Here is an 18,644-nt window from a genome sequence, read left to right on the forward strand (position 1 = left end):
TACAGCATTGGACTTTCCTATCGTCACCAGACACAGGTGCAGCTGAGCTTCCTTTAGCTCTGGCCCAGCCGCTCTGTTCTGTCTGGAGCTACCCGTAGTTGTCCTCTGCTCTTCCCCAGTAACGTGTAGGACGCCTTCTGACCTGAGGGGCTCATCTTCCGGTGTCTTCTCTTTTATCATTTTACTACTGTCCATGGGGTTTTCTGGGCAAAGATCCTGGAGTGCTTTGCCATTTCTTTCTCCAGTGGATCCCCTTTTGTCAGAACTCTCCACCGTGATCTGTCTGTCTTGAGTAACTCTGCACGGCATAGCTCATAGTTTCATTGAGCTACAAAGCCCCTCCATCATGACAATGGAGTGATTGGGGGGGGGGGTCCCTCTGAGATTATCCCCAATTATCCTGTTTCTGTCTTCTTTGTACTTAGTTCTTTGCATGTTATTTACCTCATTAGAGTGTGAGTTCCCTGAGGGCAGGGACTGTGTTTTGCCAGTGCTTAGCAGAGTGCCTGGCACATAGTAGGTGCTAAACAAATGCTAGTTAATGACTGATGGGCCTGATTCAGCCCTGGCCAGATTTCCGCCAGCCCAATCTACCGTTACGCTAAAGCTTGGCATTTCTATGGAACATTCTCGTTGGCAAAGGGCCTGCTTCGTAGCAGTTCTGAGGGGAAGATAATCCAGAGCATTGGTCCATTATATAGAGGAAGAATTCACCTCAGGCGGTGAATTGGCTTGCCCAGCATCACAGTTAGCAAGTATCAGAGGTCAGATTTGAGCCCTGGTTTTCCTGACTGCGGCACCGGTTCCCTGTCCGCTGAGCCACACTGCCGACTCTTCTCTTTATCACATCCTCTTACAACTGACTTGGTTTTATGGAGTGTAGCTTTGTACAACACTTTTAGTGATGGGTATTTATTGTGTTGAACACAGTGCGTAGGTCCAGGGAAACTCCTTTCTGAAGAAACAGAGGCTGTTAGAGTGGAAGGACATGGCTGCTTCCTGCTGGGGGCAAAGGCAGCAGAAATGTTTGTGGGGAGCCCCAACTAACCAGCCTGGGGCCCACGGCACTTTGCCCGAAGGATCAGCAGCTGGGGGCAAGCTTTGTCCCACTGTATTCCCTTCCCCCTGCTCCTAGCTGCCCCCACCAGGGGCCCACTGACTCTGTTGTGCTGCCATACCCTAACGTTTTGGCCACGGCTTTCCCTGTGGATAGGAATGACCACATACCACAGCTCTGCCTGGATTAGCAGAATTCTAGACCCAGCTAGAATCTGTTGCCTGCCTTTGATTTCTCAGTTCCAGGCCTGTCCCACTCTGGATCTCCCACTGAAAACTGATCTGAAACCCACTGGCCTGGCCCTTATTGGCTCTGTCCCAGTTTCCCCCATGACCTGACTGGAGAACCTAGCTTGCATTCTGTGGCTTTCCTTTACTGAACCTGACCTCAGCCCCTCTCTTGCCCCTTGGCCCACAACTGCAGGGGTGAGGAAGCCCCAGAAGCTTGGGCCCTCACTTGCTAGGCCTGGAGCCACAGAGACTTTAACACTCAGAGATCATCCAGTTATAGACCATCCCCTACCCCACCCCGTTTCCAGATGAGTAACGATTATCCCAATTTAGATTTTCCCACAATCTTCCAGACCTGCTATATTTCCTGTTGTTGGATAATTTACACCCATTTCCCAGAAATGTTTGGCAGCTCTCTTGGTTGCTTCATGAAATCCGCCTTGAAGAGCAGACAGAGGACTTATTTAGGTCCTTGTTTAGAGATGCTCAGGCCCATGTGAAGCTGCTGACAGGGTCCTTGTTCATGGTAATAAGTCACTGATGCCCCTCGCCTGCCATCAGATTTCACACGCACTAATGGGAAGCTCCTTCTGCCCCAGGCTCTGGCGAAAGACCTTTTTACTCAATGCTCTGAGTCTGCTTTATGATTGCTGTCAATACGAATAAGGTTCCCACAGCAACAGTATCACAGAACCATCGAAACCTCAAAGTTTGGACTCTCTGTCCCTAGAGCTCACAGAGAGGCCATCTGGTCCAGCTCCCTCATTTGGTAGGATCAGGGAGATCGAGTGACTGGCCCAAGGTCACGTGGTAATAAACAACAAAGACAGAATTGAAACCCAGGTCCTCTTACTCCAGATCTAGCGCTCTCAGAAGAAAGAGTATATGTGGTGAGAGGGGCTGGGAAATGGCTATTTCCTCAGTGGCTAGCCTCCCTGCCCCCAGGACCAGTCCATTTGGAGTCCATAGGCAGTTGGCACAGGCCTAGGTAGAAATGGCTCTGGAGGTGTTGCACTAATAACTACAAGGTGTTCAAAGGGCTTTGCATGTCTTCCTGACTTTGCCTCTATTTGTGTCCCCCCTATTTAGCCTAGCATCTGGCACACAGTAAGCATTTAATAAATGCTTATTGACTTGACATATGTTGATGAGATAGGTGTGATTGATGAGATATGGGAAATTATCCCCATTTCACAGATGAGGAAACAGAGGCACAGAGAGGTTAACTACTGTGGCACCCACCCAGAGATCTGTCCTGAGAGCTGCAATCCAGCACAGGAAGTTGGATCAGTTCTGAGGTTTGCATCCATTCCCAGGTAGTCCCAAGGGATTTGTTTTGGCCCAAGACCCCTGATGCCGTCATGGAGCTGCCCTTGAGTCCCCTGGACTGATTCAGCCTCAGCCTCCCTGGGATTATTCCAACTGGGAATAACCTAAGGTCAGGCTGCATTTCCTGGAACTAGTCAGGCCTGTAGGGGGAAGGGTACTCTCAGGCTACCCAGCTATTGGCCCCAACAAATGCTCTTCAATAGCAGGCTTCAGGGCAGCTAGATGGCACAGTGGATAGAGCACTGGCCCTGAAGTCAGGAGGACCTGAGTTCAAATCCAGCCTCAGACCAAACACTTGATGCTTACTAGCTGTGTGACCCTGGGCAAGTCAGTTAACCCCAATTGCCTAAAAAAAAAAAAATAGCAGGCTTCATTTTTCTAGGCACAGGGCAGAAAATACCACTAGGAGCATCACTGATAGTCTGGATATAGGGAAAACAGGTCCACTGGCTCAACCCTGCCTAGCCAAGGGAAGTCCATCAAGGTCAGAAGTGCCACTAAGAAGTAGACAGTCTCAGGAGCATAGCCACAAGAACATCAAATCTTCCCTGAGGTACCATGTGGGATAGACTAGCCCTAAGCAACAGAGGACAAGGAATCAGAGGCCAGCTGGGTTCCAGATGAGTTCTTTGGCCTCAGTTTCCTGGCGCTGCTTTTCCCAAAGGACAGTCACAGTCCACCGCAACCCTAACCCCTGGAACTGCACCACAGACCCCTAGAAGGAGCTGAAATTCAAGGTTGGGGGAAGTTTGACTTCCCTTTTGGAAAGAAAGGTTGTGAGTGCTCTCTCTGTACAAAATCTCCATCCTGTGTATTTCTCGGGCTGGGGCCTAGACCTGTGCGGCCACTGTATGAGGAAGTCCTAGGCGAGCAAGCCCTATCTACCAACTCAGCCTCTGGGGGCACTGAGATGTAAGTGACTTGCCCAAGGTCACCCAGCCAGGATATGAGTGAGTTAGGACTTGAGGCCAGGTCTTCCTGGCTCCAAGACTGACTTTCCAGCCATGACCCCACGTTGTCTTTGCTCTCTCATTGTAAGAGTAGCAAACTGAAAACAAGCCCTATGAGCGACAGCTGGAGAAGACTTTCCTCACTCAGTGGAGCTGTGATCTCCTTGAGGTGGGCCTTCCTTCCAGTGGTGCTGATTGTACCTCATCCTGTGTGATTTTTTTTTGCCTCAGTCCTTTCATCATTCCTTCCCAGAAGAGTCACTGAACTGCATCTTGTGGGTACCATGGCACACAGTTGGTTACTCTGTGCTCTTACTATAGCTGGTCACCCTCCTCTGCCAATGAACTATTTCTCAGATGAGGTCTTTTCTACTATTTCCTGTATGTAAGTCACATCCACCAGGCCCTTCTCTATTCCCTTAGGGGCCTCTATAGTTCAGATTCTTGGGAGACTGTCATGTTCCATGGTTCCATTATTTGTAGCCAGGTCCAATCTCTGGGAATACATCGGCACCCATTCCTCCCCTCCTATTCTGGGTCTCATTCATTGTCTAAGAAGTGGTATAAATGGATCAGCTCTGCAGGGTGCCACTCAACTGCAATGGAAGTCATACTCCTACCCATGGGCATTATTTTTAAAAAATGTATTTATTTACTTTTTCAATGGACATCCTTTTTTAAAATTTTTAACATATATTTTTAAAACTTTGGGTCACAAATTTTCTCCCTTCCTCCCCACCCACCCTCATTGAAAGGGCAAGCATCTCGATACAGGTTATAGATGTGTAGTCATGCAAAACACTTCCATAGTAGTCATGCTGTGAAAAACTAAGTATATTTCCCTTCATCCTATCCTACCCTCCATTTATGCTATTCTCTCTTTTGACCCTGTCCCTCCTCAGAAGTGTTTGCTTCTGATTATCCCCTCCCCAATCTGCCCTCCCCTCTATCAACCCCCTGCTCTCTTGTCCTCTTCCCCCCTTATTTTCCCGTAGGGTAAGATAGATTTCCATATCCCATTGTGTATGTTATTCCCTCCTTAAGCCAAATCCTATGACAATCAGATTCCCTCTCACCTTCCCTTACTTCCCCTCCACTGTAAAAGCCTTTTCTTGTCTGTTTCATGTGAGATAATTTACCCCATTCTACTTCTCCCTTTCTCCTTCTCCCAGTATAATCCTCTCTCACCCCTTAATTTTATTTTCCAGATATCACCTCTTCATCTTCAACTCACCCTGTGCCCTCTATCTATCTATCTATCTATCTATCTATCTATCTATCTATCTATCTATCTATATACATACATATAATTTTTTTCCATCCCACTACCCCAATACTGACAAAGGATTCATGAATTACAAATATCATCTTTCCCTGCAGGAATGTAAACAGTTCAGCCTTAATAAGTCTCTTATGATTTCTCTTTCCTGTTTACCTCTTCCATGTTTCACTTGAGTCTTGTATTTGAAAGTCAAATTTTCTATTCAGCTCTGGTCTTTTCCTCAGGAATGCTTGATAGTCCCCTACTTCATTGAATGACCATTTTTTACCCTGAAGGATTATACTCAGTTTTGCTGGGTAGATGATTCTTGGTTGTAATCCTATCTCCTTTGCCCTCCAGAATATCATACATGCCCTCCGGTCCCTTAATGTAGAAGCTGCTAAATCTTGTGTTATCCTGATTGTGTTTCTACAATACTTGACTTGTTTCTTTCTGGCTACCTGCAATATTTTGTCCTTGACCTGAGAACTCTGGAATTTGGCTACAATATTTCCAGGAGTTTTCCTTTGGGGATCTCTTTCAGGAGGTGATAGGTGGATTCTTTCAATTTCTATTTTGCCCTCTGGTTCTAAAATACCAGGGCAGTTTTCCTTGATAATTTCTTTAAAGATGATGTCTAGGCTCTTTTTTTGATCATGGCTTTCAGATAGTCCAATAATTTTTAAGTTCTCTCTCCTGGATCTATTTTCCAGGTCAGTGGTTTTTTTCTAATGAGATATTTCACATTCTCTTCTATTTTTTCATTCTTTTGGATTAGTGTTACATTGCCTTGATTTCTCAAATTGTCACTAGCTTCCAATTGCTCCATTCTAATTTTTAAGGAAGTATTTTCTTCAGTAAACTCTTGGACTTCTTTTTCCATTTGGTCAATTTTGCTTTTTAGGGCATTCCTCTCCTCATTGGCTTTTTGGACCTCTTTTGCCATTTGGTTTAGGCTATTTTTAAGGTGTTATTTTCTTCAGTATTTTTTGGGGTCTCCTTTAGCATCACTCTCAGTTTTTTCTCTACTTCTCTTACTTGCTTCTCAAAATCCCTTTTGAGCTCTTCCAAGGCCTGGGACTGATTCATATTTTTCTTGGAGGATTTGGATGTAGGAGCTTTGACTTCGTTGTCTTTTTCTGGTTGTGCATTTTGATCTTCTTTGTCACTAAAGTAAGATAATATAGTCTGACTCTTTTTGTGCTGCTTGCTTATGATCCCGGCCAATTACTTGAGTTATAAACTCTTTGTTAAGGTAAGAGTCTGTTTCCAGTGTGGAGAATATACTGTCCCAAGCTTCAGGGGTTTTGTGCAGCTGTTTTCAGAGACACCTCTAGGGACCTGTAAATTTTCAGTTCTTCCAAGGTGCTATGATCAAGGGCGAGGTGTTTACTCCTTTCCTGTGCTATGCTCTGCTTTGTGAGTACCACAAGCACTCTTTTCTGTCTTGGAACTGTGAGGAGGATTCCTTCTCCACAGTCACTACAAGTTCCACCACACCAGCGCTCCTCCTCACCCCAGAACAGCCACCCAGAACTGTGACCCAGATCCAAGCACGGGCAAAGCAAGAGAATCCTGTGGCAGCAGAGAGATTCCTGCAATCCCCCTCTGATCAGCCACTGGATTCCCCCTCAGTCTGTGGGCCAGAAGCTCAGGAAGCAGCCGCCCTGGGGACGCGCTCAGGAATTGGGGCTGGGACCTAGCTTCTCTCCCTCACTGCAGAAACAGAGTTTTCCCACTGACCTTCTAAGTTGTCTTCGGCATTCAGGGGTTTAGAACTCTGGAAACTGCCACAGCTGCCTGTGATTCAGTCCTCTGAGGCCTGCTCCAGGTTCGCTGCTGCTCGCGTGCCCACGCCAAAGTGCGCTCCTCTCCCAGCCCGGCGCGATAGACCTTTCCAGTCAACCATTCAGGTTGTCTTGGGCTGGAAATTTGTTTCACTGTTGTCTTTTTGTGGGTTCTGCTGCTTTAGAATTTGTTTAGAGCCATTTTTTATAGGTATTTGGAGGGGTTTGGGGGAGAGCTCAAGCACATCACTGCTTTTACTCTGCCATCTTGGCTCTGCACTGATATACTCATTCTTAACGTACACTAAGCAGAACCTTATAAGATCTGTGGTCTTCTACATCTTTAGCACATGGAGAAAGGACCTCAATGGGCATTCTTTAGGCACTTTGATATTCTTGTGTGGATTGTAGCACTGATCTCCTTTGAGTGGCCAGGAGTCAAAATTGCAAGGGACCTATGCTTTCGTCAGTATGAAGAACTCCTGGTGTGGAAACCTCACCCTCCAGTGAAGATTGGAGTCAGGGATTCTAAGAGGTGGAGGAGGGAGAGAATTCCAGGAAGGGCTGAAGGGGAAACAGCCTGATGAAAAAGTCCTAGCAACTAGAGAAGTTACTAGGGATGTTGAGAGGTTGAGCTAGGTGCCCAGAGTCTCACAGAAAGTATAAATTCAAGGCAGGCGCTTGAACTCAGATCTCCTGGCTTCCACTTTACCAGTGTTACCTATGTTAGTGTGATCCCAGGGCAAGGCAGTCATCCCGATAGCTTTGCATTGTTGGGAGCTGGGTCAGATCCCCAGCAGGCATAATAGGCAGGGCCTTCTAAGGGATTAAGATGGAATGCAGGTATGCTTGGGGGGTCACTGAAGGGCAGCTGCCATTGCTGACAGAGATCTCCTCCCCCCAACGCCACGGGAACACAAAGACCGTGCAGGGCCAGGGGAGGCTGAGGCAGTCAGATCTTCCTCAGCAACAAAATGGCTGCTCTCCCCACCCACAAAGAGGTGAGCCCAAGGATGGGAACTGTCTTCTGAGAGAGGCCAGCACAGACCACAGAAGATCCAATAAATACATACAGACATTGAATGTCACGGACAGAACGGACCTCAGAGGCCATCTGGTATAACTCTCTCATTTTACAAAGGGGGAAACTGAGGCTCAGAGAAGTTCCTGGTGGGGAAGTGGCACCTTGGACTGGAAAGAACAACAGAAGGGGGGGAAAAATTTAAATTCAAAAGCATATGGAAGTGATTGTTGATAAATCAAAATAAATTAATAAAAAATAAATTTAAAAAAATAAAAAGATAAGGAAAAAAAAATAAAAAGTTTCCAAAGGAGAAAGCACATGAGAAGGGGAATTCAGAGGCCTGGCAGTGAGTGCCATCTCACTGTGTGGCCTGGGGCCTCAGGTTCTTTGTCTGCCGGATGAGTGGGTGGGATGAAATGATCTCCAAGGGCTCTAGCCCTGGGAGGGATGCTGGGCCTGGCTCCCACAAAAGCCTGCAAAGGCCTTCCCTCCCAGCCCGGCTTAAGGAGGTAAGCAACGAACAGCCCACCACACTTCCAGGCTCCTATCAATCCCCTGGGCCACAGCTGAGCCAAGCCCTCAAGAAGTAGGTATCCCAGGTATCTGGGAAGGCCCTCCAAAGGCCTGGGGCATCTCCCAGAGCTTTGCTGATTGAGGAGGTCTAGTCTCTCTGCCTAGAAATCCCCTGGGGGTTATAGAGGAAGAGGGATAGATTTTGGACTCCTGCTGAGCCCTGAAGAGAGACAGTGGGATCTGGGGTGAAGGGCTGGGTTGTCTCTTTAAAGAAATCCCTGGAATGGTCCTGTTAACTCCCAGGAAGAACTAGATGAGTCTCCCTGTTCCTGTGGGTTTCTCCTCTGAGGTCAAAGAGAAGCAAGACAGATTGACATTTGTCTTTTGTTTCACAAGAACTGCCTTCCCTTCTTCGCCTAATGCTGGGGCAAGCCTTCTGGAAAGCCTCGAATGAGGTAGCCAGAAGCTTCCTGACTTCCTGGGGAACTGAGAGCCGGGAGCTTTCTTGCCTCAGTTTGCTCACTCTGCTTACTCAGGGGAGTTCCTTGGCTTCATCTTGGCTGGGAGCCAAGCCTTTTTGCTCTTCTGACTTAGGGCTAGCTTGTGAGCGGTGGGCTCACACTGGCCTTATTGGCTGCCTAAGCCTGGAGCAGATCCACATCTCCAGCAAGAACTCTGACCATCCCCCAAAGAAACAGTGTTTGGAGCCTCAGTAAACTCTGAGGAATAATTTTGACTTTTTCCTCTTTTTGGTTGGTCCGGAAGAAGAACTGGGAAAATCCACAGAGAAAGACCTGTTGGGCTCACCTCACTGAACCCCAAGCAAGAAGGGGAGGGATGAAGTGGGGCCCCATCCCCACTGTGCAGCTGCAGGAAGACAGAAGGATTTGGGAAGGTCTCCCAGAAGTCCTCAGCTACAGCCCAACCAGGCAACAGTGGGGCTGGACTTAGAGTCCAAAGGCCTCAGCTGGAATCCTGGCCCTGCCATTTCTTACCAAATGACCTGTCACTTCTCCTCCCATCAAACGAGGGGCTTGGACTAGATGTTCCCTGAGGTCCCTCCCAGCTCTCAATTTTGTGATTCCCACATTCATTCATCCTCCAAATCCCTTTCACAAGGTTCTGGATGGAAAACTTCCCCACTGAGTTCAATGAAAAAGCCAGGTGTTAAGCCCCTATTATGAATATTGTGCCATGCTGGATGTTGGGAGGAGAGGATAGTATCTATAGGTTCTGGTCTCACTGTCCCAACCCACTCTTTTATTGGCAGCTGGCATCTTCAGAGCTTGGCAACTTCTCCCCTCAGGGTTCCAGGGGTAACCCTAAGGGATTGTGAGGTTATTCTCTAATACCATCTCTTGCAAGATCCCACCAATACCATTGCCAGCTAATATTTCCCCAATAGCAATCACCAACTAGTATCTCCTAGATATCCTCTATTCAGTAATGAGTATCCTAATATTAATTTACCCATTAATCTCTCCTTGACATTGATTAACTAACATCAATCAGCCTTTCTCAAAGGAACATTTACTGAGAAAATATAAGACCCGAAGCACCGAAATCTCTGAACCAGGGAGCACACTGTCCTCTACTGCCTCGGTCCCTGGGAGAGAGGGTTCAGACTTAAAGTGACTGCTCCAAGCATTTCGCCCTCTTAGGTCACTTTCTAGCCCATGAACAAGTCTCTTGCTTGCTTTCATGTTTCACAGTATTTCAGTGGCTGAGTCATTTCACTTCTGGGATGGGTCATGCAGCCTCAGAGGTAGTGCAGTTGCTAGTTTAGCTGTTGGCAGACTCTGCAATGGACGCCAGTCACTGGACCTCTTTGATGGTTCTTCTGACCTTTCAAAGATCGTGAGGTTGTGACCTGTTCTGTTGCCTTCCAGTGCTCATTCATCTAAGATCAGGAAAGAATAAACACAAAGAGGTAAAGAAGCAGAGATACCAAGTGTTCATGACCACATGGCAGCCCCAGGTGGGGGAGAAAACCAAGGTCCCTCTCCCCACCTTGAAACCCCCAGTAGTTCTTCCTCCTCACTAAAGAGCTGCCGAAGACAGAGGTTGAATTCTTCCATTGGAGTCTTTTGTACTCACACTCAGTTCTGGTTCAGTAGCCAATTAAAATCCTTTTCACTACCATATAAGAGATAGTCCCAGAATACCTGTGCATGCTCTAAATTGGAAGCCAAGCCCCCTCCCCTAGGCAGCAGGCCACATTTCCAGAAGCAGGCTCCCCATGTCTCCACTGGGGATGGGGACCACAGCTAATCTAAACTATTTTAACGAGGAAAACAGGATGGCCCAGGCACACTCCTTCAAGCACGTGCATATGCTATGCTTGGGGCTGACCCCAGTGGAGACATGGGGAGCCTGCTTCTGGAAATGTGGGCTGCTGCCTAGGGGAGGGGCCCTGCCCTCCAATTTAGAGCATGCACAGATATTCTAGGACTATCTCTTATATGGTAGTGAAAAGGATTTTAATTGGCTACTGAACCAGAACTGAGTGTGAGTACAAAAGACTCCAAGGGAACAACTCAATTAGACTTCTCTTTGCATCAGTTCATGTAAGTCTTCCCAGGTTTTTCTGAAATCATCCTGCTCATCATTTCTTACAGCACAATAGTATTCCATCATAATCACATACCACAGCTTGTTCAGCCATTCCCCATTTGATGGGCATCCCTTCAACTTCCAATTCTTTGCCACCACAAAAAGAGCTTCTATAAATATCATTGTATAAATAGGTCCTTTTCCTTTTTTAAAAAATCTTCTTGGAATACAGACCTAGTAGTGGTATTTCTGGGTCAAAGGGTATACGTGGTTTTGTAGTCTTTTGGGCATAGTTCCAAATTGCTCTCCAGAATGGCTGGATCAAAGGGGAGGAGGATACAGCCAAGATGGCAGAGTAAGGCAGGAACTTGCCTGAACTCTCCCAAATTCACCTCCAAACAACTATAAAATAATAATTGAAAATGAATTCTGGATCAGCAGAACCAGCAAAAGGATAGGGTAAAGCAATTTTCCATCCCAGAACAACTTAGAAGATTGGCAGGAAAAATCTATCTCGCTCAGGTAAAAGGGGAACACAGTCCCATGCAGGCAGCATCCAGGCGAGCCAGCAGCAGGCCATGCCCGTGGTACAAGAAGCTTGGGATAGTGCCCCCTCTAACCCAGGAGCAGAGCCCAACTTTAACATAAATTTAAAAGTCACAAAATAGGCTGGAAAATGAGCAACCCCCCCCCCCCCAAAAAAAGAACCGGAACATAGAAAGTTACTATAATGACAAGGAAAATCAAAACACAAACTCAGAAGACAACAATGTCAAAATGGATACATGTGAAGCCTCAAAGAAAAATGTGAATTGATCTCAGGCCCAAAAAAGAACTCCTGGAAGACCTTGAAAAGGATTTAAAAAATAAAATAAGAGAGAGAGAAGAAAAATTGGGAAAAGAAACAAGAATGGTGCAAGAGAATCATGAAAAAAGAGTTAACATCTTGGTAAAGGAAGCACAAAAAAATGGAAAAAAGATTATAAAAATTTACTGAAGAAAACAACTCCTTAAAAAGTAGAACCGACCAAATGAAAAAGGAGGTACAAAAATTCACTGAAGAAAATAATTCCTTAAAAATTAGAATTGGGCAAGCGAAAGTAATGACTCCATGAGACATCAAGAAACAATAAAACAAAATCAAAAGAATGAAAAAAATAAAAGAAAATGTGAAATACCACACTGGAAAAACAACTGCCCTGGAAAATAGATCCAGGAGAGATAATTTAAGGATCATTGGAGACTACCTGAAAGCCAAGATCAAAAAAAAAAAATAGAGCCTGGACATCATCTTTCAAGAAATTATCAAGGAAAACTGCCCTGATAGTCTAGAACCAGAGGGTAAAATAAAAATGGAAAGAATCTACCAATCACCTTCTGAAAGAGATCCCAGAATGAAAATTCTCCCTCTCCCTCTGCTTCTCCTTCTCCTTCTCCTTCTTCTCACTGGGGTTTACTGGCTAGATTTCTTTCTCAAAGACCAAGCCTTAAACTCAATTCATTCTGGAGCTCATAGATTAGATAATAGGTCCCTGCCCAAGTACCACTTCATGGTTATTTTTTGGGCCCTCCTTACTCAGAGTGAATGTAAATACTAACTGTTTCTCTTTTGCTTTTCTCGGTGAGGCAATTGGGGTTAAGTGACTTGCCCAGAGTCACACAGCTAGTAAGTGTCAAGTGTCTGAGGCCAGATTTGAATTCAGGTCCTCCTAACTCCAAGGCCAAAGCTCTATCCACTGTGCCACCTAGCTGCCCCTAACTGTTTCTCTTTTGGCCAGCAACCCTGAGGGTCTTCCCCTCCCAGTTTCATTTTTTTCTTTTTATTAAAGTGGCTATCCCTTGACTCACTCCATAAAGAGGCCAATTCACTGAATGGGTGTTACTTAACTCAAAGTGAGAACCTGAAAAGACCTTAGCTTGAAAGGGCCAAGGTCTCCCACTGCATCCTAGGCCATCTCCAGTTGTCCTGATGAATATCTGGCCACTGGACCCCGATGGCTCTGGAGGAGAAAGTGAGGCTGGTGACCTTGCACAGCCCTCCCTCACTCAAAACAAGGTCAATTACAAGTCATGTCATCATTTCCCTGGTTCATGGTCCTCTTAGAGAAGGAAGGACAAACACAAGATAGATACTACTTCTCATTTTAAGGAAAGCTCCATTTATTCCTATGCTTTCCAGTGTTTTTTTTTTTTTTAATAGGAATAGGTATTATATTTTGTCAAAAGTTTTTTCTGCATCCAATGAGATAATCACATGATTTTTGTTGATTTTGTTATTGATATGGTCAATTACATTGACAGTTTTCCTAGTATTGAACCAGCCCTGCATTCCTGGTATAAATTATACCTGGTCATAGTGTGTGATCCTTGTGATATATTGCTGTAATCTCCTTGCTAGTATTTTATTTACAATTTTTGCATCAATATTTGTTAGGGAAATTGGTCTATCATTTTCTTTCTCTGTTTTTGCTCTTCCTGGTTTAGGTATCAGTAATATCCATTGTTTCTTACACAGCATTATTATTATTATTATTATTATATGGTATTCAGGGCTCTTCCAAGGCCTATTCCCTGGACTAAGACATTAGCCCCAAATACTTCCCTCACAACTACCCTGCCTATTCAATATTACAGGTACAATAATATCCATTTTACAGATGAGGAAGTAGAGGACGATAGTGGTGCCTAGAATTACACAGCTAGTGAGGCTCTGAGGTCTCCTGACCCAGCGTCCAGCACTCTAGAAGAAACCATCATGTAAATGCCAACCATCCAGACCTCCAGAAAATTTGAGGCTAGGCTCTGGCTGAAGAAGGAACCTCCCAAGAGCCCAGAATGGGAGGGAACCCTTGGAGTAGGCCCTGTACCAGCTTCTAGGCAGTTTTCTCTGGAGGGTCTGCTTTCCCCTCCACTATCAGCAGTTATTCTGCTGAGCTCTGCCTATGGGCTGCAGGCCAGATCCATAGCACCCTCAGCTATTCACATTGTGGACCCCCCCATCAAACCCTGCCAGTCCTGACCTGTCCTTGGAGCCTTGGCACTGCCTGTGATGAAATTATGCACGGCTGTGTGGGGGAGGGACAAAGCCTAGTACAAGGAACTCAGTGTCCCACATGCACTGTGGGCCTTCAATGAACTTTCCAGGCTAGACCAGCTTTACTGAAACCCCTTAGGCTGAGGCTGGCTCTGCTCCAGACCCTAGCTCTCCTGGCCCAGACCCAAGCAATTTGAGGGAGGAGTGGGTGAGGGAGGGGCAGCTCTGCTGGGGTTTGGCTTACTCTTGGGGGGCTCCCATGGCCAGTTCAATTTGGAGCTTACCAGTGACCCAAACCCCCAAGAGTGCCTGCAGGCAGCATAATGCAGTGGAATGGGCCCCTTTTGGAGAGGGTTTGGGCTTAAATCCTAGCTCTACCTTCTCTAGGCCTCAGGCTCTTCCTTTGTCAAATGAGAAGGTTAGACAAGATGCCCTCCAGGCCCACTGGTAGCCCAGCTTTAATGACTTTTAACTTCCTGGCTTTGGGGAGCTCTAGGATACTCTACAAGGGAGGAGGATGTTGGTCTGTGGCTTAGCTGAGCTAAGGTTCTAACCCCCCAACCCTCCAGGGGCAGTCCCCCCTGTCGGTGGGCCTGGAAGCTGTCCTGAGAGTCCTTACTCCTGTTAACCAGGTTTTGCCATGGCAGGCAGGATGGAGATGCAAAGAGGGAGTGATGGCTGACTTTTCCATAGTAGGTGGCTGCCTATGGGATGTGAGTGGGGTAAACGCTGCCAATGAGCTTCCCCAACAACCATCTGTGCTGGAAACCACCATGTCCTGCAGACTGGACTCCTCTAGATCACCTCCCTTCCTCCCCTCCAGCTAATCTAGTCAGTCTAGCTGTCCCTTCCCACTTCCCCCTTCTGACGGGTGGGCCAATGAGTGCAAAGACCCTAGCTGCCTTTAGCTAGCTGTTTCCAGACTCTGCTTCACTTTGGTCCAGTTAACGACACTAGGCCTTGCTCCACCTGCCATATCACTGTTCTCTGGGAACAGCAGCCAAATCAACTGCCTCTGGCCTTCCTGGCCTTCCTGGCCTCACTCCCCTAGAAGGGTTGGCTACCCCCATTAGAATGTAAACTCCCAGAGGGCAGGAACTAGCTCACTTTCGTTTGCCTAGAGGCAGTTAGGTGGGGCAATGAATAGACTGCTGGCCACCAAGTCAGGAAGACCTAAGTCCAAATACTACCTCAGACACTTATTTGCTGTGTAACTGTCATTTAACCTCTGCTTGCTTCAGTTTTCTCATCTGTAAAATGGGAACAATAATAGCCTACCTCCTACCTCCCAGGGTTGTTGTGGGGATCAAGTGAAATAATAATGGATAAATGTTTTTCATCCATTCGTTCATAGATATTGGATCCTATAGCTAAGAACTGGCAGAGGTCTCAGAGACCTTCCAAGGCAACCCTCACCTTTTCCAGATGATAAAACCAAGGCCCAGAGAGGGGAAATTACTAGGTCCCATAGAGAATGAGGAGGAGAGTGGAGATTTGAACACAGGTCCTCCATTTCTGGAGTAAGTATGTCTTCTCAGTTGGGGGTGAAAAACGAGTCAGGTGTAAAGTCCAATGATATTTTTGTTTGTTTTATTCTTTTCTTGGAGTTTAGAGGGAAAAAGAGAGGGTGGTGAGATGGGAAGGAGGCAAGGTGAGAGGGGTCATAGTTGGAATGGATATTGATGGGTCTGGAGGAGAAGGAGAGAGGCAGACAGAGAAAGAGAGAAAGAGAAATACAAAAAGAGGAGGAGGGAGAGACAGACAGAGAGAACAAGAGAGGGAGAGAAAGGAGAAGGAGGAGGGAGGGAAGAGACAGAGATATACAAAGAGGGGAGAGGAAGGGAGAAAAGGAGGGAGGAGAGAGAGACAGAAAGATACAGAGAGGAAAGACAGAGGCAGAAGAGAGAGGGAGAAGAGGGAGAGAGAAAGGGGAGGGGGGAGAGAGAGAGAGAGACAGAGAGAGAGAGGGGAGGGAGAGAGAGAAGGGATGGAGAGTTCTAGCAGCCTGGTGCAGTGGAAAGTGAGGTGGGTTGAGAACCAGAGGATGTGAATCCCAGCTGTGTGTGCCTCAGTTTTCTCCTCTGTAGAAAGAGGAGGTCAGAGCTCCACAGACTCTAGGGAGGGACAGAGGGGAGAAAGAAAAGGGAGACAGAAGGGTCCTGCAGACAACTTTTATCCACTTCATACTTGGCCCATGTTATTTATGGTGCACGTACAGCCTGTTTGCAGAGAAAAAGTTTGCTTCAGGACTTAAAGCACAAATAGGCCAATTGAGTGAGCCGTTTTTTTGAGTTGAAATGCTAGTGGGCAGCTCTGACCGCTCCTTCCCTTCCTCAGGAGGTGCCACCCTGAACCTGAGCACAAGCTCAGTCAACTCCCAAGGCCTGGCCCACAGCAGAGCTCACCTGACAGGCTCCTGTTTGTGGCCTGTGGTCCCAGAAAAGCCCATGTCCTTAGGGTCCCCCAGTCCCTCTCCTGTGGGGGTAGCTACTCAAATCAATCCAGCACCAGCTTTTCAGAAGCACCTACTGGGTGCCAGGCATCGAACTGAGCCAAAATGACCCAGCCCTTGCCCACAAGGAGCTCCCATCCTACAGGGTGGGGAAAGGCAGACAAATAAGTCCAATGGTGCTCGCTGTCTCTAGCTGATCTCTTCCTATACATACACAGAGATTAAGGAGAGGGTGGGAATCACAAACAGGAGGGGACTAGAAGGGCCTCAGATGGGAGTTGGCCCAGGCTTTTTGGAGCTGGAGGGGAGAACAGTTGGCATTCCTGGCGTGGGGCCACGAGGCCTCTGTGGGCTGTAGCTGGACGGCTTGCTTGACACACCAGGGGGCTTCATGGGGTCACCTCTGATCTACCCACAAACGGGACTCAAACTGGCCAAGTTTCTGCTGGGCTGTTCAGGACCAGAGCCAGCCTGGGGCAGGGCCAGATTTCTATTTCTAGGCCTAACAACTTCCTAGCTGCCTCCCCATCCCCCCAGCCCTTTCTTTTCTCCGGCTCTGCCTATGAACTCAGACCCAAGCTCTCCCATAGGCAGCTTCTTAGGCTATTTAGGAGAACAGGGAAGCAGGCTATGGGCTGGGCTAGGTCAGGGGTGGCAGGCAAAGCTTGTGAAGCCCTGGGCTAGCCATCAGTGGCTCAGGTGGCATCCAAAGTGTCATCGGGATGGGGGTGGAGGGCAGCCATGGACTGGATACCGGCGGAGCAGGTGAGCTTGAGTTTGGGGAGGCGTGCATAGGAGTGTCACGTGATAGGCCCTGGGAAGCTGTAAGAGCACAGGGTGTCAGTCTGGGCTTCTGGCCCTTCCTGACCCAGGCCCCGCCTTGCTGTGTGGTCTTGCCTAAACTATGCCCAGGGTTAGGAGCACCTCCTTCCCTCCATGGGGTGTGGGCAGGCTAATGATTGTTTGGTAAAGCTCTGAGTGGAGATATGAGGGCTGTGTGGGGAGGTTAAGGTAGGGTGGTAGGATGCCATTACTGGGGGGAGGATGGGGCTCTGCCCTCTCTCACTTTGGGGAAGAGGGCAGGGAGCTCTGCATGGCCAGCTAGGCGGGATTTCGCACAGGGCCAGCTGTGGGTCTTTCCTAGGGTCCTGGGCTTAGAGCTCAAAGCGCCTTCAGAGAGTAGCCATTCCAACCCCCTTACTTCACAGAAGAGAGAACTGAGTCCCAGGATGCCCACACAAGTGCCAAGAGACTGAACTCAGGTCCTCTGGCTCCAAGCCCCCACTCTTTCCACTGCACGCCTTGACCTCTGAGTGGGATCAGCCATTTTGGGTGTGTGCTGGGGATGGGGCAATGCCAGAGTCTCAGAGCTGGAGTGATCTTAACAGCACCTACAAAGGAGCCCCACTGCCACTTATGTTCTGGCTGAAAGGAGTGTGTGTGTGTATGTGTGTGTTTGGGACAACAATGGGGGCCCCCCAGAAACCTCCTTTGAATAGGTAGCCCAGCTTTGTGCCTAGAAGAAGGCTGAGGGGCAGGTCATGCCTCTGATGCCTGCTGGCTGTGTGTGACCTTGCCCAAGTCAGTTGCCCAGGTGCCTCTTTCAGGCCAGGAAGGGAAGAGCAGGTGACTTTGCAGGTATGATTGGGGGTTTTACTTTGGGCTCACTACGCCTTCTGGCCCCTCATCTCCCTTTCATCTGAATTCATTTCAGGGTTGGGACCAAGTGTTCTTTCAGTGACACCCCTCCCCCCTCCCCCCAGCCAAGAATTCAAATGCACACAAACAGGAGAGAAAGCCAAGATTGTGCTCCCTTCCCGAGCTCCAGGGGAAGCTCAGTTTAGCTGGGGGCTCCTCCTTCCACAGGGAGACTGTCTCTCTAAGCTGGTAGCGTCTCCTCCTGCCCTCCCCGCCTGCCTTGGGAATTTCCTGTGTCCTTACCCACCAGTGTCCTCACCCACCAGTGTCCTTACCCATCAGTCTTCTCCCAGGCCATTGGAAGAGCTTCATGAGTTGGGCTTACTTTTGGTTTTTGTCTTGGTATCATCAGCACCCAGAACATGGGCCCTCCCCTTTGGACCCAGCCACTCTGCTGGTCCAAGACTCACCCACCCTGCCGATAAAAAACCCCAACTATCTGCGACTTTTAGTCTTGGGGCGATAAAGGGGGAGTGGGAAGTGCAGAGGCCGGCCCCATCACACAGGTAGTGTGTCAGAGGCGGGCTTGAGCCCAGGACTGTGATGCCAAAGCCTGCTCTCCCTCTTTTACACCAAGGGTTCTTAACCTGGTGGGGAGTGTGTGTGTGTGTGTGTGTGTGTGTGTGTGTGTGTGTGTGTGTATGTATGTGTGTGTATGTATGTGTGTGTCTCTGTGTGTGTGTGTGGGTGTGGGTGTGTGGTGTATGTGTGTGGTGTGTGTGTGGATATATTTCAAGGGCTCTAATGAACTTGAAT

Source organism: Vombatus ursinus, unplaced genomic scaffold (genome assembly GCF_900497805.2).
Source record: "Vombatus ursinus unplaced genomic scaffold, bare-nosed wombat genome assembly UNPS02004571.1, whole genome shotgun sequence".
Taxonomy (NCBI): domain Eukaryota; kingdom Metazoa; phylum Chordata; class Mammalia; order Diprotodontia; family Vombatidae; genus Vombatus; species Vombatus ursinus.